The 19277-nt window shown below is 45.7% G+C and overlaps 1 long non-coding RNA gene across 1 annotated transcript in view; it reads left to right on the top strand.

The window, feature by feature from the left end:
• Positions 1-13623: 13623 nt before the first annotated feature.
• Positions 13624-19277, top strand: part of LOC138467141 (uncharacterized) — a 76635-nt gene continuing 70981 nt past the window's right edge. The window contains exon 1 of the long non-coding RNA XR_011268070.1: positions 13624-13744. This is a non-coding gene — a long non-coding RNA (uncharacterized lncRNA). The remainder of the gene's footprint in view (positions 13745-19277) is intronic.

Genomic DNA, 19277 nt, shown 5'->3' with positions numbered 1-19277 from the left:
CAATTTTTACAGAGTAAATGGATCAGATATGGGAATTTGGCCCAGTCAAGAATCACATCATGGACATTGGTGTTGCAGGGATTCCCAGTGGAATTGAGATATGGACATAATAAAAAGAGCCCAGTTGCTCAGGGTCTGGCAGACGTACATGACTGTGCAGCTGCCTGTGCCTCTGATGACACAGCACTAGAAACAAATGTAACCAAATTTGAACAAACTCCACATAAGGCAAACATGTAGGGATCTCCCAACTGTGTATGTGGATGGATGTGCATACCACGCGGGAGGTGATTCTGAAAATGAATTAGTGGCAGGAATAGAAAATATGTGGGTCAAGTGTAATGGCATTCCAAGGGTAAGCATGATATTGATCCCCACAAGCAATCATGTTGCAGAACTGGCTTCAATTTATAAAGAAATATCCACAACGGTTGAAACTATATTCAAAGAAATCGTTTTAGTCACAGATTCTGATTGTGTTTGAAATAGTTTTGTGAAATATTTACCCAGGTGGAAATTAAGAGGAATGGTCATTTATAATAAGAAACCTCTCAAACATGGCAAAATGGTCCAAGCCATAGATAAACTTGTTTCAGAAAATGACATGATCATTCACTGGAGGAAAATACAAGGTAATTTGAAAACACCAGGGTAAGACAAAGAGGGAAATGACAAGGAAGTTATTTAGCAAAGATTGGGGCTGTGATTGGGGAGTTGTTTCCTATTGAACGCCTACTTGGTGAAATCTAGGTGGATGCAGTAACACACTCCAAAACCTGGTCAGCCGGTGGCACAGTGGAGTTTTGATACCCCTGATCAAGAGTAAGTCAAGGTGCAAAAAGAAGACCCCCATTTTAGGCCTATTATATAATCATTTGCTAGATGCAGAACAAAATCTTATGACTGAGGAGGTCTGCAAAGGGGAAAAAGAGCTGAGGATGTTGCAAAGAATAAAAAGAGGATTGGGAATATGTGTGAGGCCAAATTAAATGGGTGGTACTGTAGGAGTAGGAATCTAGACTCTGCATTTCAACATCTAGACTGCATATTTCAACATTTAGACTCCACATTTCACATTCACATTTTAGGGAGGGTTTGAGTTTTAACAAGGGCCAATGGTGTAAGACTCATTAAACGACTCAAGAGCATGAGTCTCAGGCTGAATTTAAATAGATGCAAATGCACAGAGCACATGCTAGAAAATGATCACTTTACTCCAGAATGATATTTTATGAACTGAGCTGCACTAATTTATTATACTAAGATAAATATAGCATATTAATTAACCCAACGCCATGCAACATGTAAGAGATTCCCATAATAACATTTAGTGCAATTAGCTCATGAAATAAGCTGTATGCAGACTGAATCTGTGATCTGTGAATCTGCGCTGTGTGGTAAGCTGAAAAATGTGAAGATCCTTTTTGCTAATAACATGGCATTGTATTGGAACAGGATGCACAAGAAATATGTATCACTTTCCTCTTCAGAAATGCAGTTGGCACAATGAGAGGCACATAGGAAATCATATGATGTGGGTGGATCTGCTTAAGGGGAGGTGTTTTTCTGGATTGACAGGGGGTTTCATAAAAAGAGTTTTGAGGCAAAGTAGAGGGGCATTCCTCTTCTAGCACTGACTGAAAAGGAGGCAGAGGGCTCATGCTGCTGGGTTAAGGCTGCAGCTGTTTTCTCTGGTTAAGCAAGCTTTTAGTAGAGCTGTGAAGTTCCAAGCGACCTTTGCTGTGGATGGCCCTGGAACACTGCCAAGGGGCAAGTGGAGTGAGTGGTAGCATAGATTGAATAGTTCAGATCATTTTAGGTGCTGTATTAGAGATTCGAAATTTAAAATGTAAAATTGTGTTTATATTTCACAAAGTCTTCCTGTTTTTCAAAGGGTATTTTTTACTTTTTGTTATGAAGCCAAGGTTGATTTAGCAGAACATGGCACAGATAGAGCATTCAAAGCCACCACAAAAAATGTTGCTCACTTTGTGAATTATAACGTTGATGTACATGTCATTCTGTGTAACTTGCATAGTTCTGTTTTATGATAAAGAACAAGTTCAAAAAGTAATTTAGTCTCATTATATTTCTTCTGCATTCAGTCTCTTTCATTTGACATGCATGGGAGGTAAACATGTGGTAAGAAATATCTCATAGCAAAGTAGCCGCAGTGATTTGCTTTATTTAGGGAGGCTGAATTAATGTGTTGTATTTCAATAGCATATTTTATAATTGTTGAAACACAGCCACAAGGTTGTAACCGTGATATTGTACATAAATCATCACAGTAGAGCATGACCCATTTATTCAGAGTGTATTAAGTCCAGTATGTGTTTGTTGTTAGTGACCTGGGTAAAATAATTATTAGGCGGTATTTTGAAATTAGTTTCACTACTATAAAAATACCACAAATACCACCATAGCAAAAATACCATGAAGTACTAGACATAACTCCAAAATATATCTTATAGTACCATTGTTATTTTGGGGACTGATGCTACATCATGCCCATGATGCCATAACTGCAGGCCACAGAGGTTCCCAGAAAACATTGGAAATCCTAAAGGAATATGCTTATTGGCCCCACATGTCCCAAGATGTAGAATTATATACATGAGGTTGTTTGGTGTGTGCACAGTTTCAATTGATTTCCCCAACACACAGAGTGCCATTAATGAAAAGAGGTCTGACACTTCCATGGTTCGATTTACACATTGATTTTAAAGGTCCTGGACACAAAGATCAGCACAAGGAAATAGATATATGTTAACAGTCACTTGTTTGGCTATTAGTTCCACACTGTCCAGATCCACAAACCTCAGTGCACATGAGTTTCTAATAGACAGGAAGATGGTTTTGCCACATTTTCTATACCGGACGACTGAACAGGTTCTGGTAAATGCAGCCACGTTTCATGAATACGAGGAAGAGCTGAGAAAGCAAGCATTTGCATTTGCACAGTGGAATCTGGAAAAAATCTGCTACCAGTGCACAATTATATTATGATAAGAAGACATCTATGAGGGATTATGAAGTAGGTGATCAGGTGTTTAAGTTTGATTTTGGGAAATGTGAACATAAAAATGTGAATTTCACGCCTCGTGGCACGGTCCATACAAAATTGTGGACACAATTTCACTTATGGTATACAGAACAATAATACAAGAAGGAGATTTGGATGTGGAACAATGTGTCCACATTAACCAAATCAAGCCATTTCACCCAAAGCATGCAGTGAAAAGGCTGGAGGAAGCTGATGAAACCAATAGGGGATGAAAGGTGTATTTGTTATCTTGAAGTCAGAGTAGGTAAACAGATGGCATTTGCTCTGGGGGGATTTGTTGTAAAACTTAGGTAGGTGTGAATTTAACTATTATAATTAGAGTGTGAAGAACAGGGGAGAAAACAGGGGAGTAGGTGAGTGTGTGCATGAAAACATGCACATATAAAGGTGTAAAAAAAAATAGATGCAAGATTCAAGGTGTAAAAAAAATAAAAAATAAAGGGTTCAAGAAGGATCAGACTTCCAGGCTGATGAATGCTATTCATCTCATTTCAAATATTAAAAGAAAATATGTTGCTTGTAATATTTCTTACATTTTTAACCCACATGCTTACTTTCAGCCAGATGTTTATTTCAGCCAATTATAAAAGAAAATGCTATTGCTGTTTATTTTTATTCTTAATACAAGTATTTATTTACAGGTGGTCGTAGAAACTTTATGTTTAGTTCAAATGCTGTTATTACATTGTAGAGGTGGAGCCAAGTGTCCCCACCAAAAGCTCCTCCCCCATGATGCCGATATGTTGGGAGCTAGAGTGTGAGAGACATGCAGTACCAGTGAAAATACCTATACCGAAATGAATCTTGGAAGTAAGGTTCCCATTGAGGAAGCTGTACAAGCATTCACGGCAATATGATGGCCATTTGAATGAAATCCCGCAGGGAGTGTGAAAACTGAGCAAAAGAGAAGCCTGGTGATGTCATACAAAGCAGGGCTGACGCACTCAGAAGAAGAGGCTGAAGACTATGCACATTCTATAGGCTCCAAAGGAGGAGGTGTTAAAGATGAGCAACATTTCGGTCACGAGATGACGATGCTCATGCTACAGAAATAATGAAGAAGATATCAAGTCATTTTACGATTGTACAGAGGCAGTAATGCAAGTAGACAAGGTATTCTTAAAGGCTAGCTATGTAGTGTATAGATTGTGGTGATGTGCCAACATATATGCATAGGAATGTATGGACTATGGGTTATTCCACAAAACATTTCAGCAGAGCTGCTAGATCCAGTGAAAAGAAAGGCTTTCAGAGTGTCACAATTGGAAAAGCAATCGACATTTAGAGGTGAATCGAAGAGAAGCTTGGTTGGCCAAGCATCAGGAATTCAAGGTCACCGTGAACCTGAATGTTCGTACAGTAGTTACAGAACGTGTGAAAAGAACAAAACTCCTATCTTAGATGAGGAGTGAGAACATTGAAGATGTCAGAGGTTCATCATTTAATAGTATTTTAAATGAAGAAAGACTCTAAAACATGGTCTGCAGTCACGTGGATGGATGAAGAAAATAGATACTGAGTTGGGCTGTATCGAAACCAAGGAACAGAGTAACCTATAATCCCTCTTATACTCAGGTGCAGAGAACATTTCCAAGGCCAAGTTCAAAGCCTTAATTGACTGGTAGACTGCAAGAGTGATGACTGATGCCAGACTAATTGGTGGGAAGCTATGGTTATGACCAGCCCACCAGCACCAGGATGTAAGCCTTCGTGCTGCTGGCATAGGTGGAATATTACAGAGGTGTACAAGGGTGCCAACCAATTATAGAGGGACACGTAGTAGAGAATCCTATAGTTTGAATAACCAATGGGACGTCATGTATTTGATGATGTTCATAGTGACCAGCACTAGAGGAGGCCTTAGTTGCCCCACCTGATGATAGAGACCCAATCACCTTCCCTAACAAGTATGAAACGTATACCTAGAGGTTCCCTGTAATCCTGTCACATCCCCAAGTAGGTTTTTGTAGTTTGCAATGTAGATTGACATCAATGATGATGAGTTTTTAGCATATAAGCCATGTTTTTATGAAATTCATTGAGTCAGAAGATCGAGGGTGTTCGTTGATGTTCGTTATACTCCGTGTTTTAGATAATTGATATTAAAACAGACGCACTTGGCCAACTTCCTGAGTCAGTTTGATTATTGATGTTTTAGTATATTCTGCATCCCCATCTATCTCAAAGTATTGTTACCTCGTCTTAAAGGGCTTGTCTTGGATACACAAGTTGAGCATATATTGTATATTTTATGTTGCATAATACACATTTTATTTCCGGTAAGAGACAAAAGATAGGAAATTAATGAGTTTGTCTATTTCTCTTTTAATTTAGAGACTAACCACTTTTACCACCAGTGCTCCTGGAGTTGGGTATCACCGGATCAGAGGCACCTGGATCCCCAGAGGAGGCCCCTGGATGAGCTGGAGATCACCAGACCAAAACCCCCTTGACCAAAGAAGGAGGGGGCAAAGATGAGTGACTGGCTGACCTTAAGGAAATCCCAAAGGCAGTGGATGAAAACTTGCTCTGCATCAATGAAATATGTGGCATGGACACGGGCACTTTTTATGCCTTGATATGATATGATATGATATGGCTTTTATAACCCGCCTATACACAAGTGTTTCAAAGCACGACGAGGCAAGGGAGGGGGAACAGAGGGAAGAAAGAGACAATGATCTTACTAGGCTGGGTGACATTGAGATTGCGCAAGTGCAGGGGAGGGGGCAGGGGGAAAAGTGCTGGGGTGAGGGGTCAGTGCAGTACATGAGATCAACAGTAGAAACTATAGAATAAATAGAAAGTCATAAGTAAAAGGTGTGATGGATTTGCCACCGCCAATCTAAGGGGGTTGTCTTTTTACAAACAGTCTGGTGCAATCTATTTATCTTATCTATCCCAATTCAATCTTATGTTGGCAGCTTTCTCCAAGGCTGCTCTCTTCTTTGCTGCATTGTCACTCTTCAAAACACTGAACGTTTTTGTTTACCTTTGGAGCAAGACCTTTTCAACACACACCTTGGTTTCATTGGTTTTAATTCTAAGGTTGAACTATTGCAGCCATCCAGTTGCAGCGTATGTAACAATTACTAATGACATGAACAATATAGGAAGACTTTAATATTTTTTACTTTCTTTTCAGCAAAAAGGACTTGATGTATTTGTATTTGTATTTTGATCATTTATTTTGCAAAGTAAAAAAAGAAACGATCAATCTGCTTTCAAAAGAGATTATCAAAAGATAAACGATTTAAAAAAGAAAAACAAACCTCGACATATAACTGCAAACCACATACTATCTGATAACATGAACCTATGTGAATGATTCATGTAATGAACAATAACTGATCATTTTTAAGTTGAAAAATGAAAAAACCCTACATTCTTACAAATGTGCTCAAGATCACATGGTTTGATGAAGTGGTGTAGCTGAGATTCATGTTTCTGTAGGAGCCCATAGGTAGGTCATGTCTTAAGTCTTATCAGAAACCAAGGGGGGAAGTGTAGGAGGAGCTCAGCTTTTAAACAATGCAGAAAGGTTGACATAGCTCAGACTGTTAGGGTGCATGACAGCATGCACAGAAAATTTTCAGAATGGGGTGCAGCTTAGATGTGTTTTGCCACTGATGTAGTCTAATGGCATGCACCAATGGAATTGGAAGAATTAATGCTGCTCGTACAATGGGAGACATGAGGCTTAGTGAACTTGGAATGTGGAAAGTCATCTTATTCAAAGTAGGCCTATTGTCTAGCGCAGGAAGCCAGAATAATGTAACTCATCAAATCCGGTGTTTATTGAGCTAAAACTCTGATCAAAGGTGACAGTAGAATTGAACAGGTTTGAAACACATGGTAGCACTCTGGAAGCTTCCAGGAGGTTTGACTAACCGGAATCAGTGGCTGATTAGCTGATGACATCACAGTCAGGAGCAGGCAGTTTTACATTTGTATAGGAGAATATACAAAAAGTGGGCAGGTGGAAAAGGAGGCTTTGAAAAGAAGACGCAGAGTGAAAAAAAAGGTTTGGCTGGCATTTGCTGTTGGAATGCAGAGAGAGAGGAGACATACCAGGGCTGCCCATGACAGAGGCCTTTTCCTACAGAAGAGAAGAAGGAGGATGTGCTCGGAAAGAGACAGTCAAGCAGCCTGGGGCATGGAGAGACTGTCCTTTGCTGGTTTTAAAAGCAAGATCCATTTGGCCACTTTTGGGAAAGCATATCAGTGACCAAGCGAGAAAATTACATTGTGTGTGTGTGTGATAAAATAAAATAATAATAAAAGAAAGATGTTACCGCTCTCAGAGCAAAGAGCAACAGTTATACCTCAAGGTTGTTTGCACATTGTCTTCTGCCAAGCTTAGAGGAGGGGGGGAGCTGCAATAATTATCTGGACAGACAAAGGGAAATTTCACCTGGGGTAAGCAGAAAGTATTCTAAAACTGCTATTGGCATATATGCATGGCATCATTTTTGACAGATTGTGAAACCGCCATGTGCTGATAGATGAGAGTAAATTTCTTTGTTCTCAGTCAATTACAATGTACAATGATTGCATACCGTGTATTTCTGTTTGTGCCTTTATTTTGATCTGCAGACAATCTATAAAGTATCCTCTGAAATAAGGAAGGCTGTGCATGGCTGTTTACTGCGTGACACATTATTTCTGTAAGCACAATCATGATGATTCCCCATAAAATAGATACATTATCTGGCAGAAGAGATGGTAAGTCTATTCTGGGCAATGGTCTAGCAATCCAGTAGAGAAATGGTGTACATGGCAATACTAAGTACTATTTTAAGGGTCAGCCAATGAACCCATTGTAAGTCTAGTCTAGCCCTGTGTTTTGTGGCAAGCTAGGAAACCTCAACAAATACCCAACGGGCATACCTAGCTGAATCATTTCTTTGCAAACTCATTTGAGATTAAGTGGTTGAGAAAAACACAAATCTGCACACACCAGCATTCGAGGCTTCACATCTTGACACCCCATCTTTTATCACTAACTTGTCTGTTCCCGCTCTCTAACAAGATGTATAGCGAATAGGTCCCAAAGGGGAAGTGATTATGATGTCCAGGACGACTTTAAATTACATTGCACATGTTTGCCACCCAATGCAACTTATCAGAATAAAAAGAAAAGGTTTTAAAACTGGTATGCCTCAGGATTAAAAGCTGCATATGCTCGGTCGGACTTCACATGTATATGGTTGCACACAGTATCCCACACATCTCCAAATCTAGAGGTATTATGTACTTGGCCCAGTGGAATACACTGAACTGCCTGCTAGCAGTATATATAACTCTTCTGCAACACAACAGTAATGTACCTGCAAAGTGAAATATTAAAACCCACTTAAACTAATAAGGCTGATGAACAACAGCCCACTGTTTAGTCTTAAAATCACCATGGAATTTAAAATGGTACCAGGTTTAACTTTGTAATTCACTTGTTATGCTTTCTTGTAACAGGGTGCAGTTAAAGTGCATGACCAGTTGCCTTTCAGATGCTAGTTAAGTGCTAACCGTCCTGAAAACTCAAACATTAACACTCTTTCAGGAGACACGTGGGCCTCATACAAGTTTGGAGATTTGAACGAGAGAATTGAATTCACCACAAATTGACTGCGCCACACACAGATTCCAGTTTGATTTTCAGGTGATTTATAGTAGTAAATCAATAAAAGGAAATGAAGAAACGTGCAATTCATATGATTCAATGAACTCCATTTGTTTACACGTGTTTCGGCTACTCAAGAGCCTTTCTCAAAACATAACAAATGGGCAAGTACTTTATATCCATGTTCTAACCACATGTCATATGTACATTCACAATAGAAGCATTGTTAAATTGCCAGATCACATAAGTAATTCAAAATTTACAAATGAAAAAATGCTGAAAATTATTTGGAAACAAAAAACACACAATAAACGCACAGGAAGGAGGGAGAAAAGAGAACAAAAAGAAAAGAAACCCTCGAATGGGCAATTACCCGGGTATTCTGGCCACACCAGACCCGGTAATTGCCCATTCGCGGGCGCCGGAACAGAATGCTCCCCAGTCCCATTGAGCCCTATAGGGTTCAATGGGAATGAGGAGGTTGGATGCACCGGCACCATTTATAACGGCGCCGGTGCATCCGACATGCTGTGCTCATGGGTGCCTTTCTGCCCATCAGGCCCGAGGGGCAGGAAGGCGATCATTAGCTACGGCCAACTGGATAGCCCCTTTAACAAACCTGTTCACCCTCTCAACCAAACCATTCGCGCTGGGATTGTACAATGCGGTCCGATGGTGTCTGATCCCGTAGAACCTTAGAAAATCCTGCATCTGCTGGGAAACAAACTGAACGCCATTGTTAGTAACCACGCTCGCCGGCACCCCTTCTCTATCAAAAATCTTCTGGAGAAAACCAATCAACATATCAGAGGTGACGCTCTCAAAAGCGCTGCCTCCACCCACCGCGAGGTGTAATCCACTAACACCACCAAGAACCTCAACCCACCCTGCAAACACTCCATTGGCCCCATTATATCTAAAGCCACCTTCGACCACACCTCGTTGGGCACATCCATGGGATACACAGGTTGAGGACGTATAACCTTGCTCTTATCACTGAGTGCACAAGGCACGCACTCTTTTGCCACTGCTTCCACCTACTCATCCATAGCTGGCCACCGATAATCTTCCTGAAACCTCCTCTTTGTTAAGAACCTACCCAAAGGACCTTCAAGGGCCAGCCCCACCTACTTGGCCCTCATACTCACAGGAGGAACAAACCTCTCCCCCTTGGTGACACCCCACGGTCCCTCCGCCAACTCACACAGGACGTGGGCATACCCTTTTCCCTCTGCCCTGTCTTCCACTGCGTCCCAACCTCTCTGCAAACCTTCCCTAATCCAAGAGAGCTCAGCATCCTTTGCCGATTCTGCCTCCCATTCATTCTTATCCACAGCCGGGAGAACACACGTAACTTGCGCGCCAACATCCCTTTCCTCCTCCTCCTCACTGGATGCAACCACAGGTAAGCGTGACAAACAATCTGCCACCAAATTCTTCTTCCCGCTGAGATACTCTACCCTGAAGTTGAACTCTTGCAATTCCACCATCCATCTAGCTATTCTCTGAGACACTGACGCCGTCCCCTTAGTTGTGAGCACATACACCAAAGGTTTGTGATCTGTCCTTATTACATATGGTATCCCCCACAAAAATGTCCTAAAGTGCTTGGAAGCCCACATGTCGGCGAACGCCTCCCTTTTAATAACTACGTACCTCCTCTCTGCTTCCCTCAGAGCCCTAGAAGCAAAAGCGATAGGTTTCCACACCCCCTCCTGCAAATGTTCCAACACCGCCCGACGCCAACCTCACTGGCATGAACTGTGAGTATGGTCCTATTCTTCGGGTCAAAGAACCCTAAAGACATAACCTCATCCACTTCCCTCTTCAACAATTCAAACTCATCCTGGCATTCTCGGGACCAATTAAACCTAATATTCTTTTTCGATAATGCCCTCATGCACACCTTTTTTTCTGTGTAGGATGGTTCGAACTTAACATAGTACTCGGTCATACCTAAGAAAGACCTGTGTTGTTCCTTATTAGTGGGGGACAGAGCCTCCCTCATGACCCTCACAAGCTCCTCCCTTGGCCTTATGCCATCAGTGTCCAAAGTATGTCCCAAGTATGACACACTAGGCACACCCACCTGACATTTGGACAGCTTGACAGTCAACCCACTCTGCCGCAGAATACACATCACCTGGTGAACCCTGTCGTCATGTTCTTTCCTACTTTTGCCCCAAACCAAAATGTCATCGTGAAAATAGTTGACACCAGGAACATCACCAAACAGCTCCTGCATGAGGCGTTGAAAAATGGCCGACGCGGAAGCCAAGCCAAAAGGCATGAGGACCGAATTTATAAGCACCAAAAGGTGTTACAAAGGAGGTCAAAGGCTGCAACTCCACATGGAAATAAATTTGGTGATACGCTGACGACAAGTCAAAGGTAGAAAATCCCTCAGCATGCCCCATTGTCAAAAGCATCTCATTTATGTTGGGAAGAGGATGGCGATCTACCCAAATGCTGGCATTAAGTTCTTTAAGGTCCACGCACATCCACAAGCCGCCATCCTGTTTCCAGGCCAACACCACCGGGGATAGCCACTCAGAGCCCTTGATTTCTTCTATCACACCTGCGGTTTTCAACTTTACCAGCTCAGCTTTTAACCCTTTCCTGGCCGGGACCGGGACCCCTCTAACTTTATGCACCTTGGGTACAGTCCACCTTTTGAGCTCAATTCTGTGCGAGAACCCCTGTAACAATCACAAATGCTCAGCAAACACCTCAGGATACCTGCTGCACAGACACTGCACAGACACCACTCCCTGTGAACCTTCTTCCACACTCAAAACTGGTATCTTTTTCCCAGGACGTATCTCAATGTCCAGGGCAGCTTGCTCATCCCAACCCAGCACGCTGGCACCCTTGTGTGCCACATAGAGCTTTCCCAGAGTGCTGCGACCCTTAAACTCAATTTGCACCCAGTCATATCCCATCACCTTAATGGTCACCTGACCAAATGCACTCGAGTTGATATCAGGGGAATTGAGATCCGCCACCTTGTTTCCAAACTTTTCCCTATACAACTCAGGGGAAATCATCATGTACGGAGAGCTAGAATCCACTAACATCTCAAGGGATACACCATTCACCATCAACACATTCCATGGCCCCTTTTTGGTCACTCCTTCCACATGCAAGATCACCCTTCGACCCATCCTGGCGTTATCAACCACATCTTGACATCCTACACCTTGACATCCTACACCCCCTTCTGATTCAATCATCCCAATTGTCTGTCTTCCCTGTGCGCTGCAGTCATCCAAGTTCACTCAACACATCCTGGCATAGTGCCCTCTGGTTTTCCACAGCCTGCACTCGACAGCTCCAGCCGGACATTCCTTGGCCTCCGTGGAGTGACTGGACCAACCGCATCTCCTGCATGCCTCCTTCACACCACTACTATAGTTCCCCCTGTTCGCCTTCGTGCACTGCCCCTCATGCTTTTCCACCTTCTTCCTGACATCGTGAGCGGCCCTCCTGTAAGACGGCAAGATGGATTGTACCGAATCTCCTTGACCATGCCTGTCCGACTTCTCTGAGGTATTTTGGACACTGACCTGTGACTCCTCTATTGCCCTGGCAATCTCTATCACCTTCTCCAGCGGGGCATCTCTTTCTATCCACAGTCTTTCCCTGACCTTGGGGTTTCTGGTTCTCATCATAATTTTGTCTCTAATGTACTCATCCTGCAATCCGGTGAACCTGCACATGGCTAACAGCGTCCAGTGACGTATGAGTTGATGCTTTCGCCAACCCTTTGCGCCCTTGAGAAAAAGTGATATCGTTCAAGAACCATGTTGATTCTTTTGCCAAACCGCACCTCCAACTTTTTAAGGGCAGTCTCATAGGCTCTCACCACTCTCTCACCCTCCCCGGCACCAGGCACATACACCTCCTCTCCTGGCAAGTGTCTGAAGATCTGAAGTCCTTCAGTCCCAATACAGTTTAAAAGTGTCGCCTCTCTGTCATCATCACTGAACCTTGTTACTCATGCAGCCCTCAGGTACACACTGAAGGCGTCCACCCACGAGTCCCATGAAACAGGCGGTTCGCCAGGGGCCACGAGGAAAGCAGGGGGGTTCTGGCATTGCTGTGTTGCATGACTGTGGTGTCATTCTGGCTTCCTTCGTCTAAAATATGGCTGGCTGCTCTGCCAGCACACTTTAAAGAGTTTCCACACTGCTTCCCAAACAGCTGCTGCTGACAGTGGCAAGCGCTTCTGACCAGTTACGACCCAACACACTGAAAATACCTGCAATGGTGACTCTCCGTACTCTGCAGCTTTACTTCGCACGTCGTGCTGAACCACCCTGCTGGGGCCTAGATAAGAGCAAAGAGCATTGGTTCGCTGAAGCAGAGTCACTATTGTTTGCCTTAGCTAGGCAACCAATGTTATTGCTGCTGGCGTGCAGACGTAGCTAGGTGCCTTCCTCTAGATTTAACATCCGCCGCCTGTGCTGTCTTGCGGCCCCGTGCCTGGTCCGAGGCTGTTGCCCAAAATGCAGTAATGCACCACGCACAGTGGGCTTGCCGGTGCACAAGATTGACCGCCTCGTGAGTCATCTGCAGTGAGGGAGCCTGGCGCAGACGATGCTCCATAATCACACGTCAAGCCCCTCTGCCGATGCGCTAGTTGCTGCACACCTGGGTTCACACACAGGGTCTGTTCCTACTTACAATATCCTTGTCGCCAGTGAGGAAATGAGAGATGCCACGCAGGTACCGTGAACTCTGCATTTATTAACAGATCCCGAAGCCACAGCCACACGATCAGACCAACCATCTTTGCTGTCGAGGCTGGAATGCTCACTCTGGAAGGAAAGCCAACATTCCAGCTCGCACGCACATTATGACAGAGTACTTCATGCCTCAGCTGGCAGAATTTCCCAGGAGGTACTTCACAGCTTCTAGTGACGATGTTCTGGGACCTGGTACAGGCCAGGCAACGGATTCCTCTCCCTGGCTCCAACAGAAGATGCAGGAGCCTGAAGCTGTAGGCTCAGGCCCTCATCACCAATTTGTATAGGAACAGCAGAGCAAGACGACGGGTAATGTACACTTCATTGTGGTTTATTTGGTGTATGCCGGGCCTGGCACTGGTATGGCTGCTCTCCACCCACCAGACAAAACCTCTTGAATCTGGAACTCCCCAGAGCAAAGGTTCCAAAATTGCAGAACTGACAACTCAGCTGGTCTATACGAGCTAAAATACCACATGTGTATGCCATGCAAGGTGGTCACTGGGACTGCCTAGTCGCAAAAGGATCGCAAACTCTGTTAAAGCCACTGAATGGTAACCCCCTGCCTGCCGACAACAAACACTTGCATGGTCCAAAAATACCCAACCTTATATTATTTCAGTTTTCTACCTCTCCCTCAGCTACATAAATCAAAGTAAGAGTCTTTCCTTAGCTACCTGCAGTAGCCAAGCCTCAATCAACCTCCTAACACTGCACGCTCTAATTATGCAGTCTTTCCAAAACCTGAGGGTCTGAACTCTCCTGAACCACCCAACTTGAACTGAGGGGAAAACTCTGGGAATCTCTCTGGCTAAATCTATGAACATGGTGGTTTGGAAATTACCAGAATTAGATTGCCAACAACGATAAGCAACATTATCAGTAAATAGCCCGGTCTTTTTTCAACCTTAGCATCCAAAATGTTTTATGTACTATTTATCCTAAGAGGGACACTTTGAAATGCACAATGTTTCTTTTGTAATGTTGGTGACATTTTCATTTTACGAATTGAATTGTGGTGAAGTATATCCGAGGGCAATTGCAGAGCAGATGAAAACATGCTATTTACTAATAGATAATTATAATGCACAGTATTGTGTAGCTGAATGGGTCCCATATGTTAATTTGGAACTTCAGCCATGCACAAGGAAAAAATAAAACATATCCTATGTCATTAACTGTCCTTGTAAAGTAAAAGTAGCCAGTTCCAGGAATTTCGTCTGTTTAGGACTATAGGCAAGAGCACAAACTACAGGGTAATGTTGATGCAAAGCAACTAGGCTGCCACAGAAACGGATGTGCTTTTATTATTTTTGTTAACTAACAATTTGCAAACAAAAACATATATGTTACTTAAGCATTGCCAGCGCATAAAACACATAGGGCCTCATTCCAAGGTTGGCGGTAAGGCAAAAACGATGCTGGTATGGCAATACCAGCATTGTGTACCGCTCCGGTGTATTCTGACCCGGCAACCCGGTATTAGCGGCCCCTTAAATAACGGTGCTGCTAATAGAGGCATGGGCGCGTACACGTGTCCCTTCGGGGAGCAAATACCGGCATGCCGGTAATAGGAGGACATCCCAACCCACGCGGACATGCAAATACTGGCATCACGAAGCCAGTAATCACGGGCTGCACGATGCCGGCCATACAGGCATCGCAGACCACCCGCAAACAGCAATCAGGAAACAAGCCAACTGCCACAGGTGCACACAATCCCCACAGGTGGAGTCAATGGAGGCTGAGCCTGTATTAAATGAGCACACCCACACACCACACCCTTCCAGCACCAAAATGCTACCACTAGCTGTTGTAATCATGGCGCTGGGGGACATGCCCATACTGCTACAACTACAGCAACAACAGCAATTACAACAACTACAGCAGCAACAACAACAACAGGCAGCACAGAGGAGACGCAGGAGGAGAAAGAGGGTGATACAGGCCCAGCAATTACCACCAGCGCAGCCAGCAGTGCCTCGTAGGCAACCACCAATCCCTCGCACCAGACCCAGCCCTTTTAACCTAACCCCTGAGCAGATCTACAACCTGTACCGGTTGGACCGTGACACCATCACCACCATAGTGGACATGATACAGAACGACATTGCCAGCCTCATTGAAATACGCACTGCCACCCCCCCGCTACTTAAGGTGGTGTCTGTGCTCCACTTCCGGGTCACAGGCACCTACCAACACACAGTGGGCCAGCTGCATGGCATTCCACAGCCACTGTTTTCACGCATATTGAACCAAGTGCTGGATGCCCTCCTGAAGCACGCGAGCACCAACATATCCCTACCACGGACTGCCCAGGAGATAGCCGACACCAAAGTAGGCTTCCATGTACTGGCAGGCATGCCCAATTGTGTTGGTGCCCTCGACTGCACCCATGTGGAATTGGTAGTCCCCCCATGCCATAGAGGCGGTGTACCGCAATCGCAAGCAATACCACTCCATCAATGTGCAAATGGTATGTGACTCCAGCAAGATCATCACACATTGCTGCGCCCGATTTCCCGGATCAACACATGATGCCATGGTACTGCGCAACTCCACGCTACCCTGTCACGTGGAGCGACATGCTGGACCACGTGCCTGGCTGCGTGGTGAGTTGCACAATTGTCCCATGGCAGTGCTTTGGGGTTCTGATGTGTAGGCATGCATAAGGGGGGGCATACTGCACCTGGTTGGGAAAGGGGTGGGGGCATACTGCACCTGGGTGGCAATAGCCAGTGATTGGAGAATGCATGCACAGCTAAACACTCCTGACCTGAACCGGCCAAACGGAACATGACACATCACTGGGCCACATATCACAAATAATGCATATCGATGACAACAAGTAAGAGGCACAACCAGGCCACCATGGTGATGGCAAGCAATACATGAATGAACAGGATGGCAACTGTGGCAATGTGGTCAGTGTGACCATGCATAGTGAAGAATGATCAGCATGAATTGGAGGCTAAACATGCACTACCACAGTACATCTGCCTCAGCATGCATGATTACACCCTGCATCATCTATTGAACGCCATCCAGACTACCACACCTCATATCAGTTTAGAATGCATCTAGGTGACAATTTTGCATACGTACAGTGACATGTGCATGTCCACACCAAATAGCTGCCGCCGTGACTGTGCTTCCTGAAGGTGCCAGCTCAGAGTGACACACACCTATTTGTATTTGCTTGCAGGTCACGGGGGATACCCCTTGAGACCGTGGCAACTTACCCCTGTGTGGAACCCGCAGAACAGCCATGAAGAGGAGTACATTCGTGTGCACACCCGCATCCGTGTTGTGATACAGCAGACCTTTGGCCTGTTGAAGGCGCATGTCGGTTGCCTAAGCAGGTCTGGTGGGGCACTCCTATATAGGCCTGAGAAGGTGGCAAAGATCACCATTGCCTGTATCATGCTGCACAACATGTGCGTCCAGAGAAATGTACCACTGCCACCTGACATTGACATGCATGCCCCAGGTGAGGATGATGAGGATGTAGACGGAGGTGAAGTAGCCCCCCTGCTAGTACATGATGCATGGGATGGCCATTCAGTACACCAAGCACAGATTCACAAATACTCCTGACCCACAGGGACTATGAAAGACATGTGTCAGTCAGACACTGGGCCAATGTGGACATGCACACAGGGAATGTTGGGAGTTGGGCACTGAACAACGTAACACATTAAATGGATGCACACGAAAATAACAATGTCCAGCCATGGATTTTTCTTATCACAACGTGTGTATTATTTACAACAGCAAAAATGTGCCCACTCCCCCCTCCCTAACCCCCCCAACAAACTCCCAGACCGCCCAACAAACTCCTAGACCCCCCAACAAACTCCAAACCCCCCTCCAACCAACACCAATACCCCCAATAGACTCCACAAGAAGCCTCCCTTCACCCCCAACATTGTGTCCCACTCCCATTGTCCACCCACACTACTTTCGGGATTTCTTCCTGTCTGAAGGTGGCATTTCAGTGTGCCTTGCACTCCTAAGTGTCTGGTGCACTGGGCTGGTGGGGACAGATGAAGCTGGTGTGGAGGTGGGAGGTGAGTCGCTGGCAGGTTCCACACCTCCTGCAAGCCGTGGCCGCTGCATATGGAGCAGCATTGAAGTCAGCACCTCTGTCACCGCCCCCAGGCAGTCCCTCATTAGCCGAGCCGATGCATTAACAGCGGCTGTGTTGGCTTCAATGGCCGCTGTGGTCCCCGCAATTGCTGTGGCAATACCCCGCCTGGTTTCCTCCCCGTCCGCTATGTACTGGCAGAGTAGGTCTAACATGGCCTCCTATTGGGCCTCCACCATCGACAATCGTGTCTCCTGGATTTTGGAGGGGGCTGGAGTGGTGGGTTGTGCAGTCACGTGGACGGCATTTGCGAGACTGTACTCCTCAGAGGTGGGTAGGTCACAGTCACAGAGGCATGGATCAGCTTCACTGCAGGCGGGTGACTGCAGGTGTTGGGGCGAGGGGGTGGGCACGGGGCTCGGGGTGGCCGGGCATGTCACCTCAGTGTCTCCCTCAGGCTCCACACTGGCATAAAGTTCTTCCCCAGTGGAGGCAGGTGCTTCCAGGGACTCCCCTTGGACAGGTGTGGTTGTGGCCTGCTGTGTCAGTAGTGTGTCAGGCAGCAGGTGTTGCTGGCTGTGTCCCAGCTCGCACAGGCACACTGGCAGTGGCTGTGGCCTGCTTGCCTCCAGCAGAGGTGGTGGTGGTGGCGGTTGCCCTCTTCTTAGGGCGTGAGGTGGATGCCCTTGCGGTGGTCTCCTGGGTTGCTTCTTCCTCATCGGTGCCTGGGGGGGTAGAAGAGGTGCAGGGCATCAGTGATGGTGTGACATGGCAGGCGCATAAGATGGTGCTGTTCATTATTCATTTGATCATGCATTCATGCCTTACAGGTGTGTCATACAGGGTATTCAGAGGGGGCATGTTAGCATTCACTGCATGGCAGGTGGCATGCCATTGATTTGGGGTGTGTGTGATGTATCACATGGGCAAGGTCCAGGTGTGTTGGCTGTGTGTTGGTTATGGGATTGGCACTCAGCATGCATTTCAGTGTGGCAGCGTTTGGCCCGCCATCTGGACTTGGATATGGTCATGTGGGTGTTGGGACATGCATTGCCTTGCCTAGACTCTCTACCACTTCACTTGTGCTACGTCATGATCTCCCCTACAGGGATCTGCAGGGTCACTCACCTCCTTGCGCGGTTAATGCCGCACCCGTCTCCATCTCGCATAATCCCTCGATGGACTCAGGACCATAGCCGTCTCCTCCCAAGGCATCAATTTGGCAGGGGGGTGGGCACCCCCACCTGTGGACATGGCCTCCCTCCGATTGGTGCCCATGATATTGCATACCCTCAACCGGAGGTCATCCCACCGCTTCCTGCAGTCCCTCACACTGCACGGGGGGTACCTACGGCTGATACCTCGTGGGCTACCCCCTGCCATATTTGCCTCTTTTGGTGCTGCACCTCCCGCTTCTTGTCGCGGGATTGGATTATGTCTGCATGTGCAGCTAGAGTGTCCGCTAACATGGTCAGCTCTGCGTCTGAGTAACGCTGTTTCCGCAGCCGGGGGGTGGTCTTCCTGGTAGCCTTTGACATTCTCTATAGTTTTCCACTGTGCTCTCCAGTTATCGACTGGTGGTTCTGGAGGATTGCAATGGATTGTGTTTTTAAAGATGGCCGCCGGCCCATTTCCTGTTCCTGCGCAATGACGTTATTTCCGGGTCGGTTTTAAGAACCCGGTATTAGCATGGTGGTATTACCGGGCCAGTATTTAGGGGTTGCTCCTAGGCGGTGCCGGTATCGGTGGGTCCCG

The sequence above is a fragment of the Ambystoma mexicanum genome, chromosome 4q (assembly GCF_040938575.1).
Source record: "Ambystoma mexicanum isolate Mex_15411 chromosome 4q, UKY_AmexF1_1, whole genome shotgun sequence".
In the NCBI taxonomy this organism is placed as follows: domain Eukaryota; kingdom Metazoa; phylum Chordata; class Amphibia; order Caudata; family Ambystomatidae; genus Ambystoma; species Ambystoma mexicanum.
Note: the sequence above shows the minus strand (reverse complement) of the source record. Positions and strands in the feature narration are given on the sequence as shown.